General features: G+C 38.2%; 1 long non-coding RNA gene across 1 annotated transcript; it reads right to left on the reverse strand.

Moving 5' to 3' along the window:
- Positions 1-4,753: 4,753 nt before the first annotated feature.
- LOC143920914 (uncharacterized) lies at positions 4,754-11,993 on the reverse strand. The gene is made up of 2 exons (XR_013261378.1): positions 11,564-11,993; positions 4,754-6,365 (listed from the first exon to the last, which is right to left on the reverse strand). It is a non-coding gene; the product is annotated as an uncharacterized LOC143920914 (long non-coding RNA).
- Positions 11,994-12,556: the final 563 nt, after the last annotated feature.

Here is a 12,556-nt window from a genome sequence, read left to right on the forward strand (position 1 = left end):
GGTATGAACTTTTTGTGGATATTTTGGCAATGTTGAATTTTCTGACTTCGGTGATGGTTAGGTTAGGTTGGGTTAGGTATTGTAAGGTAAGCCCGTTTTGTGGATATTTAAGCAATGTCCAATTCTTTGATTTCGGTGATGGTTAGGTTCAGATGGGTGATGTTATGTAGGATAAGAACTTTTTGTGGATATTTTGGCAATGTCGAACTCTCTGACTTCGGTGATGGTTAGGTTAGGTTGGGTTAGGTATTGTGAGGTAAGCACGTATTGTGGATTCTTTATTAATGTCCAATTCTTTGATTTCGGTGATGGTTAGGTTCAGATGGGTGAGGTTTGGTAGGATAAGAACTTTTTGTGAATATTTTGGCAATGTCGAATTCTCTGACTTCAGTGATGGTTAGGTTAGGTTAAGTTAGGTATTGTGAGGTAAGCACGTTTTGTGGATATTTTATTAATGTCCAATTCTTTGATTTCGGTGATGGTTAGGTTCAGATGGGTGAGGTTTGGTAGGATAAGAACTTTTTGTGGATATTTTGGCAATGTCGAATTCTCTGACTTCGGTGATGGTTAGGTTAGGTTGGGTTAGGTATTGTGAGGTAAGCACGTTTTGTGGATATTTTCGCAATGGCCAATTCTTTGGTTTCCGTGATGGTTGGGTTCAGATGGGTGAGGTTTGGTAGGATAAGAACTTTTTGTGGATATTTTGGCAATGTCGAATTCTCAGACTTCAGTGATGGTTAGGTTAGGTTGGGTTAGGTATTGTGAGGTAAGCACGTTTTGTGGATATTTTATTAATGTCCAATTCTTTGATTTCGGTGATGGTTAGGTTCAGATGGGTGAGGTTTGGTAGGATAAGCACTTTTTGTGGATATTTTGGCAATGTCGAATTCTCTGACTTCGGTGATGGATAGGTTAGGTTGGGTTAGGTATTGTGAGGTAAGCACGTTTTGTGGATATTTTCGCAATGTCCAATTCTTTGGTTTCCGTGATGGTTGGATTCAGATGGGTGAGGTTTGGTATGATAAGAACTTTTTGTGGATATTTTGGCAATGTCGAATTCTCTGACTTCAGTGATGGTGAGGTTAGATTGTGTTAGGTATTAAGAGGTAAGCACGTTTTGTGGATATTTTAGCAATGTTCAATTCTTTGATTTCGGTGATGGTAAGGTTCAGATGGGTGAGGTTTGGTAGGATAAGAACTTTTTGTGGATATTTTGGCAATGTCGAATTCTCTGACTTTGGTGATGGTTAGGTTAGATTAGGTTAGGTATTGTGAGGTAAGCATGTTTTGTGGATATTTTGGCAATTTCCAATTCTTAAATTTCGGTTATGGTTAGGTTCAGATGGGTGAGGTTTGGTAGAATAAGAACTTTTTGTGGATATTTTGGCAATGTCGAATTCTCTGACTTCGGTGATGGTAAGGTTAGGTTGGGTTAGGTATTGTGAGGTGGGCACGTTTTGTGGATATTTTATCAATATCCAATTCTTTGATTTCGGTGATGGTTAGGTTCAGATGGGTGAGGTTTGGTAGGATAAGAACTTTTTGTGGATATTTTGGCAATGTCGAATTCTTTGACTTCAGTGATGGTTAGGTTAGGTTGAGTTAGGTATTGTGAGGTAAGCACGTTTTGTGGATATTTTGGCAATGTCTTATTCTTCGATTTCGGTGAGGGTTAGGTTCAGATGGGTGAGGTTTGGTGGGGTATGAACTTTTTATGGATATTTTGGCAATGTTGAATTTTCTGACTTCGGTGATGGTTAGGTTAGGTTGGGTTAGGTATTGTAAGGTAAGCACGTTTTGTGGATATTTTAGCAATGTCCAATTCTTTGATTTCGGTGATGGTTAGGTTCAGATGGGTGAGGTTATGTAGAATAAGAACTTTTTGTGGATATTTTGGCAATGTCGAATTCTCTGACTTCGGTGGTGGTTAGGTTAGGTTGGGTTAGGTATTGTGAGGTAAACACGTTTTGTGGATATTTTAGCAATGTCTTATTCTTCGATTTCGGTGATGGTTAGGTTCAGATGGGTGAGGTTTGGTGGGGTATGAACTTTTTGTGGATATTTTGGCAATGTTGAATCTTCTGACTTCGGTGATGGTTAGGTAAGGTTGGGTTAGGTATTGTAAGGTAAGCACGTTTTGTGGATATTTAAGCAATGTCCAATTCTTTGATTTCGGTGATGGTTAGGTTCAGATGGGTGAGGTTTGATAGGATAAGCACTTTTTGTGGATATTTTGGCAATGTCGAATTCTCTGATTTCGGTGATGGTTAGGTTAGGTTGGGTTAGGTATTGTGAGGTAAGCACGTTTTGTGGATATTTTTGCAATGTTTAATTCTTTGATTTCGGTGATGGTAAGGTTCAGATGGGTGAGGTTTGGTAGGAAAAGAACTTTTTGTGGATATTTTGGCAATGTCGAATTCTCTGACTTCGGTGATGGTTTGGTTAGGTTGGGTTAGGTATTGTGAGGTAAGCACGTATTGTGGATATTTTATTAATGTCCAATTCTTTGATTTCAGTGATGGTTAGGTTCAGATGGGTGAGGTTTGGTAGGATAAGAACTTTTTGTGGATATTTTGGCAATGTCGAATTCTCTGACTTCGGTGATGTTTAGGTTAGGTTGGGTTAGGTATTGTGAGGTAAGCACGTTTTGTGGATATTTTCGCAATGGCCAATTCTTTGGTTTCCGTGATGGTTGGGTTCAGATGGGTGAGGTTTGGTAGGATAAGAACTTTTTGTGGATATTTTGGCAATGTCGAATTCTCTGACTTCAGTGATGGTTAGGTTAGGTTGGGTTAGGTATTGTGAGGTAAGCACGTTTTGTGGATATTTTATTAATGTCCAATTCTTTGATTTCAGTGATGGTTAGGTTCAGATGGGTGAGGTTTGGTAGGATAAGCACTTTTTGTGGATATTTTGGCAATGTCGAATTCTCTGACTTCGGTGATGGTTAGGTTAGATTGGGTTAGGAATTGTGAGGTAAGCACGTTTTGTGGATATTTTATTAATGTCCAATTCTTTGATTTCGGTGATGATTAGGTTCAGATGGGTGAGGTTTGGTAGGATAAGAACTTTTTGTGGATATTTTGGCAATGTCGAATTCTCTGACTTCGGTGATGGTTAGGTTAGGTTGGGTTAGGTATTGTGAGGTAAGCACGTTTTGTGGATATTTTTGCAATGTTTAATTCTTTGATTTCAGTGATGGTAAGGTTCAGATGGGTGAGGTTTGGTAGGAAAAGAACTTTTTGTGGATATTTTGGCAATGTCGAATTCTCTGACTTCGGTGATGGTTAGGTTAGGTTGGGTTAGGTATTGTGAGGCAAGCACGTTTTGTGGATATTTTATTAATGTCCAATTCTTTGATTTCGGTGATGGTTAGGTTCAGATGGGTGAGGTTTGGTAGGATAAGAACTTTTTGTGGATATTTTGGCAATGTCGAATTCTCTGACTTCGGTGATGGTTAGGTTAGGTTGGGTTAGGTATTGTGAGGTAAGCACGTTTTGTGGATATTTTATTAATGTCCAATTCTTTGATTTCGGTGATGGTTAGGTTCAGATGGGTGAGGTTTGGTAGGATAAGAACTTTTTGTGGATATTTTGGCAATGTCGAATTCTCTGACTTCAGTGATGGTTAGGTTAGGTTAGGTTAGGTATTGTGAGGTAAGCACGTTTTGTGGATATTTTGGCAATGTCTAATTCTTCGATTTCGGTGATGGTTAGGTTCAGATGGGTGAGGTTTGGTGGGGTATGAACTTTTTGTGGATATTTTGGCAATGTTGAATTTTCTGACTTCGGTGATGGTTAGGTTAGGTTGGGTTAGGTATTGTAAGGTAAGCACGTTTTGTGGATATTTAAGCAATGTCCAATTCTTTGATTTCGGTGATGGTTAGGTTCAGATGGGTGAGGTTATGTAGAATAAGAACTTTTTGTGGATATTTTGGCAATGTCGAATTCTCTAACTTCGGTGGTGGTTAGGTTAGGTTGGGTTAGGTATTGTGAGGTAAACACGTTTTGTGGATATTTTGGCAATGTCTAATTCTTCGATTTCGGTGATGGTTAGGTTCAGATGGGTGAGGTTTGGTGGGGTATGAACGTTTTGTGGATATTTTAACAATGTTGAATTCTCTGACTTCGGTGATGGTAAGGTTAGGTTAGGTTGGGTATTGTGAGGTAAACACGTTTTGTGGATATTTTGGCAATGTCTAATTCTTCGATTTCGGTGATGGTTAGGTTCAGATGGGTGAGGTTTGGTGGGGTATGAACGTTTTGTGGATATTTTAACAATGTTGAATTCTCTGACTTCGGTGATGGTAAGGTTAGGTTGGGTTAGGTATTGTGAGGTAAGCACGTTTTGTGGATATTTTCGCAATGTCCAATTCTTTGGTTTCCGTGGTGGTTGGATTCAGATGGGTGAGGTTTGGTAATATAAGAACTTTTTGTGGATATTTTGGCAATGTCGAATTCTCTGACTTCGGTGATGGTTAGGTTAGATTGGGTTAGGAATTGTGAGGTAAGCACGTTTTGTGGATATTTTATTAATGTCCAATTCTTTGATTTCGGTGATGATAAGGTTCAGATGGGTGAAGTTTGGTAGGATAAGAACTTTTTGTGGATATTTTGGCAATGTCGAATTCTCTGACTTTGGTGATGGTTAGGTTAGGTTGGGTTAGGTATTGTGAGGTAAGCACGTTTTGTGGATATTTTTGCAATGTTTAATTCTTTGATTTCGGTGATGGTAAGTGGAAAAGACTTCGATAATGGTTTGATGTAGTTTATTGAAATGTAAAATTTGCACGTGGTGGGCCAGCGGAGCGTACGGAACACAAGCTGTCCGTACGCCGTCTACTCGCACTCTGTCGACCGTCGCGTATTTCCGCTTGGGCCGACACTAATGCCAACTCGTCAATAATGCCAATCGACAATCAGTTAATAAGACTGTTTGCCACACGTCATTACAAAAGTCGGAACATAGTCCCACATAGGAAAACTGTTGAACAATACAGTTATTCTACAGAGTTACAGCATTACTGACGAGTCGTTTACAATAAATCATAGCTCTTAAAATAATTAAATAGAGGGTGAATAATGAAACCTTTGCCTCATCCAGTGTGAGGATAAAATCAATTTATTGGTTCAGTAATATTTCAACTTATAGGTATACCTCTGGTGAATGTTGTTTCTATTTACATTAAAGTTTTTGAAATCTCCTTTGAAGCTGTGAATAAGCATTACAAGATAAGTTTACTTTAAAGAAGAGAGAGTGGACTGTATATGGTTTAAAACTTAAGCATTCCTCATCTTGATGTTAACTTAGACAATACAATGTTGACACTATTACAGTAGTCAATACAGATCAGCTATTACCGATCAACTTAACTTGATTAGTGAGTGTAATGCTCCTAAGTTAACTTGATTTCATCAATAAGTAACACAAACATTGCTAAATTAAAAGTAAATTGGAAAGTCATTCATTCATTCCTACAAGCAGGAAATGAAAGTGAACTATGATTATAGATGTCTCTACGTTAAACATTGAAATGTTCAGTATTATAATATTTACTTATTCTATGATTCACATAAATACTATAAACAGTAAGAGTTAACTTATGTTTTCATAACAAGAAACATAAGACCTGCGGATGACTCCCGGCAGGTTATAATTAAGTAGACATGAAATAATTTAAGATGCTCCATTAAGTGTGGCTTGGAGACTAACATTAACAAATCATGAATCTAATTTTAACTGTCAAATTTGAACAGTTTATTTTAAACTCGGATATAATCCTTCCGAGTGATGACATGAGACAAGTCTTATATTATAAAGACAAAATGATTAGATTAAATTCGGAGATATATACTGCCGAATGTTAAAATGAAAATAGCTTAAATTATACACACAACACAATTAAAGTGAATTACGGAGTACTACTATTAACATTGAATGATTTAAACTCATGATTACATCTAATAAGTAATATGAGTTGGGGGTAGTGTCTTCGGGTTAAACTAAGCTACCGAAGTTGACGGAATTGAAGCTGCTGTTTCTCCTCCCTCTTGCTGATCTTCCTTCCTGTCAAGTGGTCCTTGTGGTAGAATCGGCAATGGCGCCACTAGATGACTGGACCGACGAAACTCTCCGCTAGCAGTAAAGACGTCGACGACTCGAACTCTGCCATCTGGTCCGGGATACAATTTAGTGACTCGACCCAAGACCCATCGGGTTGGCAGCATGTGTTCCTCCTTTAACAGGACCATTTGACCCACACTCAGATTGTTGCTCGAGTCCTTCTTCCATTTGTGTCGTAACTGCAAAGAATGTAAATATTCCGCCGACCAACGTTTCCAAAATGCTGCTGTGGTCAATTGTATCTGAAGCAGATTGGCATGGACATTAGTGTTATATTTAACCTCCATTGGAAGAGCGAGTAAGGATCTGCCAATTAAGAAATGTCCAGGTGTGAGGGGTAAAAGGTCTAGTGGATCCGAAGACAAGGGACTAAGAGGACGGGAATTCATGCAAGCTTCTATTTGAGTCAATACCGTACAAAATGATTCGAAATTTAAGGTGGTGGCCTTTAACACCTTGTTTAAATGAATCTTCATGGATTTAACCGCTGCTTCCCACAGCCCTCCCATGTGAGGCGCCCTTGGCGGGTTAAACTTCCAACGAATCCCTTCGGAGGCTACATACCGTAGTAGCTTCTCCTCATGAGGACGTTCGTAAATTAATTTTACTAAATTAACGAGTTCACGACTTGCACCGACAAAATTAGTAGCATTGTCGGAATATATCGTATTGGGCCTGCCACGTCTGGCTACGAATCTTCTTAAACAATTTAAGAAATTTGAACTCGTTAAGTCTCCGACAAGTTCCAAGTGAACTGCCTTACTGGAAAAACACACAAAGACACAAACGTAACCCTTAATTATCTTAGAATTCTTATTGCAACCACTCTTCACAGGAAAAGGTCCTGCGAAATCTATCCCCACATGACTGAAAGGAAAATTCGCAGTGGTACGTTCAATCGGGAGCAATCCCATTAATCTATTGTGTGACAGTGGTTTATTTCTGAAACAAATGACACATGAACGCACCACTCCTTTGACAGTATTATGTCCGGCCAATGGCCAATAGGTCTGCCGCAATAACGACAGTAAGGCTTGAGTACCCAAGTGAATATATTTCAAGTGCGCATCTCGGACAATCATGTGTGTAAGTTTATGCTTATTTGACAAGATAATGGGTGACGTTGATAGAGTTGTTCCCAGAGGAAGTCTACTTCCAACACAAATTAAATTCTCATGGAATAGAGGGGACAATTTAGCTAATTTACTGCTACTGGGAATTGGATGTCCCTTGCTCAGCAAACGATATTCCAATGGAAATGATTCCATTTGCGATAACCTTATCAAATTATTTAAAGCATCTTTTAATTCTAAAGCGGACGGTTCGTTATTTTCTTTAACGTTTAATTGTTTATTCCTTAGTGGCCGACGAACATATGATAAAACTCGAAGGAGTCTTGGAAGATGAGAATATTTATCTATCCAATTATTTTCCCTCACAAGGGTAGCGTTAGTGACTACCCTTCTCTCTGGAAGATCTATTGTGATCTCAGGAGGTCTTCGAGGCCATCGTGATTCGTCTAATTTCAACCAACTAGGGCCGTCCCACCATAACGAATTATGATTTAATTCTGATGGTTGAGTCCCTCGAGAAATTAAATCTGCTGGATTGTCTGTAGAGGAGACATGGTACCACTCAATGGGTTGAGATATTGATTGGATTTCGGCCACTCGATTGGCAACGAAGGTGGTCCATTTACATGACTCTCCTCTAATCCAATGCAATGCGACGGTTGAATCCGTCCAATAATATTTTTCATTAATATGAATTGTTAATTGGTCTATTGTTGACTTCATTAACTTTGATAATAACATAGCGGAGCACAGCTCTAAACGCGGAATAGTTACAAAACTGAGCGGAGCGACTCTCGAACGAGAACACACAAGATGACATTTGGAATTTCCCAATTGATCAGTACATTTTACATAAATACAAGCACCATAAGCTTTCTCGGATGCGTCACAAAATCCGTGTGCCTGTATATTAATGGCATTATTTAGTATTATCAATCTAGGAATTTTATAAAGTTTCATGACTGTATTGGATAATTGACAATCCTTCCATTTTTTGAAGATTGTCTGAGGAATGAGTTCAATAAGTTTTAATAAAAATAAATTTAACCAATCTGATTGGACACTAGGTCCCACCATCAAAATATTATTTAGTGAGATATTGGACGTTGTCTTTGCGGACGCATCAAAAACTACACGATATTTAGTGGTAAGGCTAGACTCCTTAACTACGACGTGATGAGGTGAATAACAATGAACCTCATGTGCCTCCGGAGGTTCACACTCTGACATATGTCCTGAATTTATATACTCTTCTAAAACTTTATTGTATTCCATTTTTAAATTATTATTGGCTAAAAAACGTCTTTCCAAAGTTTTGTGTCTTTTCTCCGCAATGTGCAATGAACTTCCTAATACTACCGGGGAATTTTTATATGGTAAAGCTACACAAAATCTACCGTTTTTATCTCGTGATGTGTGTGCTTGGAAATGTTCCTCACATCTTTTCTCCTCAAGAGATTGATGTTTTACAATAGGAACCTGGTTTATCATCCAAAAGTTTTGAATGTGACTGTCTAATTGACTTAAGCCTATGTGGCTCTTCCCTGGAGCATTATTTACTTCGGGATATGGACCAACTATTGTCCATCCGAATTCGGTATCCTTTAAGATAGGCATACCTTTTCCTAACTGGATGGTTCCTGCTTTCATAGCATGAACGCAAATCTCGGCGCCGAGCAATAAATCGATTGGCGTCGGTTTATTCCAAAGGGGATCTGATAACTTGATTCCCGCTGGTATTGAAATTAACTGTTGATCCAGTTTCACAGTTGGAATTTCGCCAGTAATTTCTGGTAATACCAAACACAACACTTTGGTTGAGTAATTAGTGGTTGAAGACCTTATGGTCACCTTGGTGATGTGACGAATGCTACTTTCTTGATTAGCGATACCTACAATTTTTTGAGAGATTTTCTCTAATTTGAAGTTATTCTTCTTAGCGAAAGATGTGGTAACATAGTTGACTTGTGAGCCGGAATCTAATAATGTGCGACCCTTAACGACCGTTCCATTGGACGTTATAATGTCTACTTGTACCGTCGGTAAAATTATCTCCCTTTGAGAGAAATGAGTAGAATGAGCATTAATTGACTTCCTTCCCGTATTATTGGAACTAAATGTATCGTCCTGATGCAACAAAGTGTGATGGTTTTGTTTGCACCTTAAGCAATTATAGTTAGACTTGCAATTTGTTATCTTATGCGATGAATTTAAACATTTAAAACACATGTTATTAGATTTAACGAATTCATTTCTTTCCATACTGGATTTTGCTTTGAATTTATCACATTTGCCTATGAAATGATTATTTCGACAGAATGCGCATGCGTTTACCTTACTTGATGGGTTTTTGTTCGCGACATGAGTTCTCATGATTCTTTGACGACTATGAGGGAATTCCTTCACCGTAGTTACAGATGCAGTAGATTGTAATACATTACATCTATTCTGCAAGAATGTCTCTAAACTTTCATATGGTGGCATTTCTCTGCTAACCAGCGATATTTCCCAGTCTCTTACTATATTAAAAGGTAATTTCCTTATAACTAAACATGTTACCCATGGATCTAAAATTTCTCTCGCGTAACCCAACGATTCAATGTTTTTAATACACACTGTTACCTGATTCAATAGATTTCTCAATTCGATATGTGATTCTCTTGTGATTAATTTTAAGTCACAAAGTGAATTAATCCTAGTTTTGAGATTAAGTCTTGGTAAATTATATTGCTTGTCTAAAATACTCCAAGCTATTTCGTAATTGTCTGAGCTAATATCTAAACCTGATACAGCTGCCAAAGCGGGACCGATTAAGGATTGATGCAAATATTGCAATTTCGTGACATTCGAATATTCCGTTTTGTTTCCTATTATATTCTTAAAAGCTTGTTGAAACGATTGCCATTCAGATGGATCTCCCTGAAATGTGGGAATGGTTAACGTCGGTAACTTATCTCTAGCAAATTTAATTGTTGCTTGCTCTACCTTCAGTTTACAATCTTGAATGGATTGTCTCTCTAATGCTGCTTTAAGATTTTGAATTGTCATTGTGATTATGTAGAACTCTTCGTCTATTTGATCCGCCTGCTCTATATCTGTGATGTTGTCTAAATACTCATAATGGAGTTTTTGGAGATAGTCGTATGCTTTTTCAATAAATTGATACTGTCCTTCATTTATTTCGGAGATTCTGTCTATTTTCTCCTGTAGTCTTTTAAACGCGCCCGAATACCTTAATTCTATTGACGTCATTGTAACTTCTACTTTATTTTCTTTCGCTAATGTTTTTATCGATTGAGTCTGACTTCGAGTCTGATGTATTCTAGAGCTTGACCTGTCTCTAATAGGTTCTACGTCCCTAGTTGGATTTCGACCTTTATGCGACTGGGAAGTCGAAGCTTCTATTTCCTCGTTTTCAGCACTTGACATTTGTTTCAGAAAGTTGCACTATTTCGTCTCATAAATACAGTTATTCTCTACTATAGCTGTCAATTGAACTATTCGTAGAGATAAGGTAATAATATTCAATGATTCACCGTGAATCTTAATATTCTACTTTAACTATTATCACCAGAATCTATCCAACATATTTTGGTAGAAATAACAACCCTAAATTGGTGGGTGCTTGATTTAAACCACTTTGGGGCTACAAGTCTTGTGATTTATTTTAAATCACCACTGTTTCATCACACATTATGAAACAAAGAGATCTACCGATGTATGAATATGCCGGTATGTACTTGATTTAATCCACTTTGGGGCTACAAGTGTAATTCCACATTTATCGTGGAAGGGGGGGGGGGGGAGGGTGTTTCTACACACATTAAGAAACAAAGATCTACCGATATGCATATACCGGTATGTACTTGGTTTAAGCCACTTTGGGGCTACAAGTATAATTCCACATTTATCGTGGAAGGGGGGGGGGGGGAGGGTGTTTCTACACACATTAAGAAACAAAGATCTACCGATATGAATATACCGGTATGTACTTGGTTTAAGCCACTTTGGGGCTACAAGTATAATTCCACATTTATTGTGGAGGGGGGAGGGGGGAGAAAGTTTCTACACACATTAAGAAACAAAGAGATCTGCCGGTATATTAATATACCGGTATGTACTTGGTTTAAGCCACTTTGGGGCTACAAGTATAATTCCCCACGTGCTTTGCTAATTTTACACTACATCTGATTTTACACTTTTAATACGAAATTCGATGCGACCGATGAAACATTCCTTCGTAGCGCGATATTATTTTATACAATCGCGTTAATTAATTGTTATACTTTAAAACATATTTTAAAAACTGACCTACCCACATGATTGCCTTTTGAACAGATTGCCTGAGATTGAATACATTCACTTACTTGAATATCCTTTACGATGTTTATGTGATCGTTCCGATAATTTTGGATTACCTCTGTGTCCCATGCGTCTTTGTAGGTTATGTTTTTATTTATATATTTTCTGCGTCAATCACGCGGTCATGTACCTCTGTACATCAATCAATATATTGCTGAAATAGAAGCAAACATGTTATTAGTATTGGAAAGGTATGGATAGTAACAAAGGAACGATACCGATTTCTTAATTGACATCCATTTTTTCTCGACCACGTTTTTTCCTATTGGTTTGTCCGTTTGGTGTTGTGGCCTAGGTTACTGGTGTCCGGTTCGAAGTGACCATCATGGAAAAGACTTCGATAATGGTTTGATGTAGTTTATTGAAATGTAAAATTTGCACGTGGTGGTTCAGCGGAGCGTACGGAACACAAGTTGTCCGTACGCCGTCTGCTCGAACTCTGTCGACCGTCGCGTATTTCCGCTTGGGCCGACACTAATGCCAACTCGTCAATAATGCCAATCGACAATCAGTTAATAAGACTGTTTGCCACACGTCATTACAAAAGTCGGAACAGTAAGGTTCAGATGGGTGAGGTTTGGTAGGAAAAGAACTTTTTGTGGATATTTTGGCAATGTCGAATTCTCTGACTTCGGTGATGGTTAGGTTAGGTTGGGTTAGGTATTGTGAGGCAAGCACGTTTTGTGGATATTTTATTAATGTCCAATTCTTTGATTTCGGTGATGGTTAGGTTCAGATGGGTGAGGTTTGGTAGGATAAGAACTTTTTGTGGATATTTTAACAATGTCGAATTCTCTGACTTCGGTGATGGTTAGGTTAGGTTGGGTTAGGTATTGTGAGGTAAGCACGTTTTGTGGATATTTTATTAATGTCCAATTCTTTGATTTCGGTGATGGTTAGGTTCAGATGGGTGAGGTTTGGTAGGATAAGAACTTTTTGTGGATATTTTGGCAATGTCGAATTCTCTGACTTCGGTGATGGTTAGGTTAGGTTGGGTT

The sequence above is a fragment of the Arctopsyche grandis genome, chromosome 13 (assembly GCF_051622035.1).
Source record: "Arctopsyche grandis isolate Sample6627 chromosome 13, ASM5162203v2, whole genome shotgun sequence".
Lineage (NCBI taxonomy): Eukaryota > Metazoa > Arthropoda > Insecta > Trichoptera > Hydropsychidae > Arctopsyche > Arctopsyche grandis.